At 38.8% G+C, this 8,171-nt stretch overlaps 1 non-coding gene across 1 annotated transcript; it reads left to right on the top strand.

The window, feature by feature from the left end:
• The first annotated feature begins 1,823 nt into the window (after nt 1-1,823).
• On the top strand, nt 1,824-1,942 carry LOC112699313 (5S ribosomal RNA). Its single transcript, XR_003152394.1, has one exon. It is a non-coding gene; the product is annotated as a 5S ribosomal RNA (ribosomal RNA).
• Nucleotides 1,943-8,171: the final 6,229 nt, after the last annotated feature.

The raw sequence follows: 8,171 nt of genomic DNA, 5'->3' as shown, positions 1-8,171 counted from the left end.
CTTGGGAGTAATTGGATTGGAATTGGGGTGGATATGAGTTAGGGTCATATGGAGGTGAATGGTGGAAGGGGGATTGTGGATATGGTGGTTCAAAGCTATGTTGAGGAGGTGGTTCATAAGCGTATGATGGGGCTTATTGGTAACTACAAGGGGGTCCACCATATTCATCATCTTGGTACGCTCCCTGGAATGGCTCTTGACCATAGTAATTTGGTGGAGGTTAGTTGTCACGAAAGGGTCCACCATAACTATTGTCTTGGTATGCATCACAGAATAGTTGTTGGTTATAGCGCATTGGAGGGGGTTGTTGCCAAGAGGGTTGATCAAATCCTTGTGGCTCCTCCCATCTTTGATTATTCCAACCTTGATGCCTGTTCTCATTATAGCTTCCATTCCTTACAACAACATTGGAACCAAACTTAAAGCGATGGGGGTGAGAACTCATAGTAACTAATAAAAATTAAAAACAAAAAGAAAAATAAATAAACAAGAAAAAGAAAATATTTACAATAACCAATAATAGGGCACACGTTTGCAATTCCCGGCAACGGTGCCATTTTTACAAACTGATTTCTATCGGTAAAAAAATTCACAAGATTATAATCGCGTTTTAAGTATAGTTTCTAAACCAACAGAGAATCCTTTCGTACAAAAGTTTGGTTGTCACAAGTAACAAAACCTAACAAAATTTATAACCGAAGTATTCAAACCTCGGGTCGTCTTCTCAAGGAATTGCAGGGAGGTGTGCTTATAATTGGTTATGGAAAAGTATGTTTGGGGGTTTTTTTTTTAGATAAGAAGCAAGAATAGTAAATGGCAAAAGGAATAAACTAATAACTAGAAAAGCTCTTGGCAAGGTATGAGAACTGGACGTCCTATCCTAGTTATCCTTATCAATTGTGATGAGAATTGGCTTTTGCTCCCACTTGGTCAACCTCTAACTATGAAGGTATGTTAAGTGGATAAATCAATTTGATTCCTCAGGTCCTAGTCAATTCCTAAGAAAAGACTAGTGTTAGGGGAATTCAAATCAATCAGTAAAGAATTCCAATTTTCAATCAACAAGGAGTTTGATAACTCAAGTGTCTCCAATTACTCAACCAAAGCTAAGAGTACTAGAAGGTTTAAAAGTAGAAGAGAAATCCTAATCCTAAAACCTAAGAGAGAGGAGAGAGCCTCTCTCTAGAAAACTACATCTAAAACCTAAAATTGTGTGAATAAGAAGTTGTGTTGGTATCCTCATGAATAGATGCATTCCTCCACTTTATAGCCTATAATCTGTGTTTTCTGGACCGAAAATTGGGTCAAAACACGGCCCGAAATCGCCCCCCATCGATTTCTGTTAATTCTGCAGATCACGCATGTCACGCGTACGCGTCGGTCATGCATACGCGTTATTTGACGATTTTCCTCTCCACGCGTGTGTGCCAGGCAGCGCTCGCGTCATTTGCGCAAAATCCAATCCACGCGTATGCGTCAGGCACGCATACGCGTTGCTGTGATTTTCTCTATTTCGAGTTCACGAGTGATCTATTTTCTCCTTGGTTTCTTGTGTTCCTTCTATTTTTGCAAGCTTCCTTTCCATTCTCTAAGCCATTCCTGCCCTATAAAGCCTGATAACACTTAACACACATATCATGGCATTGAATGGTATAAGGGAGAATTTAAAATACGCAATTTAAAGGCTTAGGAAGCAGGTTTTCAACCATAGAACTAAACTAGAAAGGAATTGTAAAATCATGCAAATTATATGAATAAGTGGGTAAGAATTTGATAAAAACCACTCAATTAAACACGATATAATCCATAACATAATGGTTTATCAGTGCGATCATACCAGCACTAATGTACTGGATCTCATCAGAACTCTAGAATTAAGCGTGCTTAGACGAGAGTAGTACTAGGATGGGTGACCTCCTGGGAAGTCCTCGTGTTGCACCTCTTGTTTTTATGTCGTACTGACACTCTTTCTTTAAATGATTCTATCCCGAGAAGGATACCTTAAAGTGATCCTCAATGGCGTTATCTTCCGCAGGCTCCCACGGTCCTCGCAAGGCTTCGCGGCTCGAGTTACTATATGTCGCGTGATGGGCTGAATTCACTGCCCTTCCCCAATAATATTGATGAATCCGCTCTTGGCAAGCGCACCAAAAATATCATCAAGTATTAACCCACAGTGGAGTGGGACCGTATCCACAGAGATTGGTAGATTTGAGCAATTTTAATCAATTAGTGAATTAGTCAAGCTCAACAGAATAAGTTGTGTGTGCAGAATTATAAATGGCAGAAACATAAATGGCAAAGGAAATAAAAGAAAGCAATAAAATATAGAAATGGAAATAACAAGAATGTAAAGGGGAATGGGATTTTGTAGAATGTAAGTAAAGCTATAAAAGAATGGGAAAGATAAGAATGGGGGAATTTATTGATATCAGGAGATATTGTCTCTTTGGATTAATTCAGCTCATATCCTCTTCAATCATGCAACTCATTGACCTCTTGGCAATCATGATTGATTGAGCCCCAATCCCTTGGTGACTCAATCTCTCAGATCTTGATCAATAGCCAATACCTTGGTCTAATTGCTCATGAAGAGAGATATGCTTGGTCCCTAATTATACCACACATCATCATAGGTCCAGGTAGAGGGAGGATTATATGTCACCATATCCAAACACCAAAACCTAGATTCTACTCCAGTGTGAGAAGGGATTTCTAGCATGGTTTCATGTTTCCTTTTCCAAGGTTCCCATGAAACCCATTTTGCATTCAATCTCTTTTCCAAGTTAATTGAACACTAAGCATTAAAATCGAAATTCCTTCTAGCAAATCCAAGAGAAGATGAATAGAAGAAGAAATTCACTATCATTAATCCATCAAGTACGTTAGAGCTCCCTCTCTCAATGAGAGAGAATTTAGCTACTCATAGCTCAGAGAGAAAGTACAAAATATGGAAGAGATGAAGTGTGAAAAGTAAAAAATAAAATCAAAACTAAACTCTGTGACTTGCTTACCCCCTTTTTCAATACTTCCAAGGGTATTTATACTACTCCTAGATCTAGAAAATAAAAGAAAATTACAAAAGCGAAATGAAAATTACATTTTGGAGGGAAAAGAAACTCAGCAAACGTGATCTTCTAGCTGCCGCGTGACTAGCGCTTCTCTGGCGTGTCACGCTCCTTCTGTTTTTGACTTGGCATTCCACGCCTCTTCATTCAAGTTGCATGCCGTCCTCTGTTTCACCCCTGGCGTGCCACGCCTTCGAACCTAAGTGGCACACCCAGGACATTTTAAAGGGCAAGGTAGCCTGGCGTGCCACACCTTCAAACCAAAGTGGCACGCCCAAGGCATTTCGAAGGGCAAAGCAACCTGGCGTGCCACGCCTTCAAACCAAAGTGGCACGCCCAAGGTCACTTCCCTTATCTCTATGTTTCTGGAGATTTGTACCAGCGTGGCACACCCAGGGTCTGGCGTGCCATGCCCTTCTTAAAGTTTCGCCCCCTTGCCGGTGTGCCACGCCTCGTCATCCAAGTGGCACGCCTGAGTTTATTGGCTCCTCTTCTTCCTCTCTGGCATGCCACGCCATGAGATTGGCATGTCACGCCCTTTATTTGCTTTATCTTCTTGCTGGCATGCCACGCCTCATCTCCCAAGTGGCATGCTTGAGTTCACTGGCCCTTTAACTCCTCCTCTGGAAAACACTACCAGCGTGCCACGCCATGAGATTGGCGTGTCACGCCCTTCATTTGCCATGGTCCCAGAGGTTGGCGTGCCACGCCTGGATGTTCAAGTGGCACGCCAAAGTGAGATAATTAAGCTGGCGTGCCACGCCTTCGACACCAAGTGGCACGCCCAGCTTTATTTGGCCTCCTTAGGTGCTGGTGTGCCATGCCTTGTTGCTCAAGTGGCACGCCTTAGTGGGACTTCTTGAGCTGGCATGCCACGCCTTCGATACTAAGTGGCACGCCCAGCTTTTGCATTCTCCCCTTGTTTACTGGCATGCCACGCCTTGTTGCTCAAGTGGCACACCTATTCAATTGTGGGTCTTATAGGCTTGACGTGCCACGCCTTGGTCCTCAAGTGGCATGCCCAAGTGAACTATGGGGCTGGCGTGCCACGCCTTTGACACAAAGTGGCACGCCATAGTGATGGCTCTTCTAGTAACGAGTTCGCGTGCCGCGCCTTGCTCCTGGCTTGCCACGCCCCTTTAATGGTCTTCAATTTTGTTCTCTGGAATGTTGTACCAGCGTGCCACGCCTAGCTTCTGGCGTGCCACGGCAACACATTTTTGTGGCGTTTGTTCCAAATGGCACGCCTGCTTCACACGCCCCACTTGTTCTGTTGTTTTCTTTCCCATTTTTTATGTCTTCTCCACCTGAAATCCAGCACAAACTCATTTCAAAGCAATGTATTATGATATTCATCAATTAAGGCATGAATTGCAATGATCAAATGAGATTATGCCTCTTTTATGGTCCTTTTTATGCAAGAAAAAGGGTAGATGATGTAAGTCATCACAACACCAAACTTAAGCTTTGCTTGTCCTAAGCAAATCAATGTGAGTGGTCTTTTTGGTGAATTGAGACTTGACCTTGAATGTATGCACTATAACTAGGAATTGGACTAAGTGCTCAACACATGCATGAGTGCTTTGAATATCACAAAGAGCTCCTAGATCCTTAAAGGTTTTTTTTTCAAAGTATGCGTCTTAGGGGTCCTTTTCATTGATTGTCACCTTGAAGTAGTAAGGGTTAACTCTTTCTCTCTCTTTTGTGCTTCTTTTCTATATATTAACCACAACTCTAAGTGTTTTGTCTCAAGCATTTACTAGGAGTTCTAACTCTTTCTGATTTTTTCAATATTTCTTTTCCCTCCTTAGTAGTTGATGCTCAGAGCCTTGGGTCTTTGTTGCTTACTACTTCTTGGTTCTATAGATATTTAAGGAACACACCTCAACTTCTACTTGTCATGCCTTCTAGGACTAGTTACTTCTCATGACTCATTTTTCTCCTTTCACTTCATTCAAGGTTTTTCACTTAGTCTTTTGTTCCTTAGTTCTTTTGAATAAGCTTTCTTGGTCTTAGTCTCATTTACTTTTGTTCACACTCACAACAACTCTTATGGAAACAAACTCTACTTTATTGATGAAGATGAAGACTACAGTTATCATTGCATTTTCTTTTTTGCATATCAAAGGACTCACAAAAGACTTCAATAGAATAAAACATAAACTATCCTAACATTATTGATGAGCGGATAATTTATACGCTTTTTGGCATTGTTTTTAGGTAGTTTTTAGTAGGATCTAGCTACTTTTAGGGATGTTTTTATTAGTTTTTATGCTAAATTCACATTTCTGGACTTTACTATGATTTTGTGTGTTTTTCTGTGATTTCAGGTACTTTTTGGCTGAAATTGAGGGACCTGAGCAAAACTCTGATAAAAGGCTAACAAAGGACCGCTGATGCTGTTGGATTCTGACCTCCCTACACTCGAAATAGATTTTCTGGAGCTTCAGAACTCTAAATGGCGCTCTCTCAATGGAGTTGGAAAGTAGACATCTAGAGCTTTCCAGCAAAATATAATATTCTATACTTTATTTGTGATTAGATGACGTAAACTGGCGCTCAACGCCAGTTCTATGCTGCATTCTGGAGTCAAACGCCAGAAACACGTCATGAACCAGAGTTGAACGCCAGAAACACGTTACAACTCAGCGTTCAACTCCAAAAGAAGCCTCTAGATGTGTAAAGCTCAAGCTCAGCCCAAGCACACACCAAGTGGGTCCCAGAAGTGGATTTCTGCATCAATTACTTACTTTTGTAAACCCTAGTAGCTAGTCTAGTATAAATAGGACATTTTACTATTGTATTAGACATCTTTGGTCTCGGTTTTATTCTATTATTCATCTTAGGAGACTATTGATCATTCATGGGGGCTGGCCATTCGGCCATGCCTGGACCACCATCACTTATGTATTTTCAACGGTGGAGTTTCTACACACTATAGATTAAGGGTGTGGAGCTTTGCTGTACCTCAAGTTTTAATGCAATTACTACCATTTTCTATTCAATTCAGTTTATTCCTGTTCTAAGATATTCGTTGCACTTCAACATGATGAATGTGATGATCTGTGACACTCATCATCATTCTCACCTATGAACGCGTGACTGACAACCACTTCCGTTCTACCTTAGACCGGGAGCATATCTCTTGTATTCCTTAATTAGAATCTTCGTGGTATAAGCTAGAATTGATGGCGGCATTCATGAGAATCCGGAAAGTCTAAACTTTGTCTGTGGTATTCCGAGTAGGATTCAAGGATTAAATGACTGTGACGAGCTTCAAACTCGCGATTGTTGGGCGTGATGACAAACGCAAAAGAATCAATGGATTCTATTCCGGCATGATCGATAACCGACAGATGATTAGCCGTTCTGTGACAGAGCATTTGGACCATTTTCACTGAGAGGATGGGATGTAGCCATTGACAACGGTGATGCCCTACATACAGCTTGCCATGGAAAGGAGTCAGAAGGATTGGATGAAGGTAGTAGGAAAGCAGAGATTCAGAAGGAACACAGCATCTTCATACACTTATCTGAAATTCTCATCAATGATTTGCATAAGTATTTCTATCTTTATTTTCTGTTTATTTATTATTATTTTTTGAAAACTCCATAACCAATTATTATTTGCCTAACTGAGATTTCCAAGATGACCATAGCTTGCTTCATACCAACAATCTCCGTGGGATCGACCCTTACTCACGTAAGGTTTATTACTTGGACGACCCAGTACACTTGCTGGTTAGTTGTGCGAGGTTGGGAAGAAAGTGCTGAGCTATAAACGCGCATACCAAGTTGAATGCCATTATTAGAGATCACAATTTCGTGCACCAAGTTTTTAGCGCCGTTGCCGGGGATTGTTCGAGTTTGGACAACTGACGGTTCATCTTGTTGCTCAGATTAGGTAATTTCTTTTTGTTTTATTTTTGAAAAAAATTTTTTTCAAAAATATTTCAAAAATTTTACTTCTGTTTTTGAAAATCTTTCAAAATTTTTACGAATGGATTCTAGAGTTTCATGTAACATGTTGAAGTCTGGCTGGCTGTAAAGCCATATCCAAATCCTTTTGGAATGAGACTTCAATTAATCACCTCAATGCATGTAATGCCATCCTAAAGCTGGCTGGCTATTAAGCCATGTCCAACCCTTGGATTGGAGCTTTAGGCTAACATTGAAAGATTCCTGGAATTCTTCTTAAAAATTTTGAATTTCTTATTTTCTTTTTCCTATATGTTTTTCAAAAAATATAAAATAAAATCCAAAAAATTTATAAAATCATAAAAACATAAAAATCAAAAATATTTTTTGTGTTCTTGTTTGAGTCCTTAGTCAAATTTTAAATTTGGTGTCAATTGCATATTCATCTTGTTCTTGCATTTTTCGAAAATTCATGCATTCATAGTGTTCTTCATGATCTTCAAGTTGTTCTTGGTAAGTCTTCTTGTTTGATCTTGATGTTTTCTTGTTTTGTGTCTTTTATGGTTTTTCATGTGCATTTTTGCATTCATAGTGTCTAAGCATTAAAGATTTCTAAGTTTGGTGTCTTACATGTTTTTTTTGCATCAAAAATTTTTCAAAAATATGTTCTTGATGTTCATCATGATCTTCAAAGTGTTCTTGGTGTTCATCTTGACATTCATAGTGTTCTTGCATGCATAATGTGTTTTGATCCAAAATTTTCATGTTTTGTGTCATAATTGTGTTTTTCTCACTCATCATTAAAAATTTAAAAAAATAAAAAATATCTTTTCCTTAATTTGCTCAAAAATTTTGAAATTTTGGGTTGACTTGGTCAAAAAAATTTTAAAATTAGTTATTTCTTGTTAGTCAAGTCAAAATTTCAATTTTAAAAATCTTATCTTTTCAAAATCTTTTTCAAAAATCAAATATTTTTCATTTTTTTTATTATTTTCAAAATTTTTAAAATTTATTTTCAAAATCTTTTTCCTATCTTTATCTCAAAATTAAAACTTTACTAACAATTAATGTGATTGATTAAAAAATTCGAAGTTTGTTACTTTCTTGTTAAGAAATGGTTCAATCTTTAAATTCTAGAATCATATCTTTTAGTTTCTTGTTGGTCAAGTAATCAATTTTAATTTT

The sequence above is a fragment of the Arachis hypogaea genome, chromosome 6, assembly GCF_003086295.3.
Source record: "Arachis hypogaea cultivar Tifrunner chromosome 6, arahy.Tifrunner.gnm2.J5K5, whole genome shotgun sequence".
Taxonomy (NCBI): Eukaryota; Viridiplantae; Streptophyta; class Magnoliopsida; order Fabales; family Fabaceae; genus Arachis; species Arachis hypogaea.
Note: the sequence above shows the minus strand (reverse complement) of the source record. Positions and strands in the feature narration are given on the sequence as shown.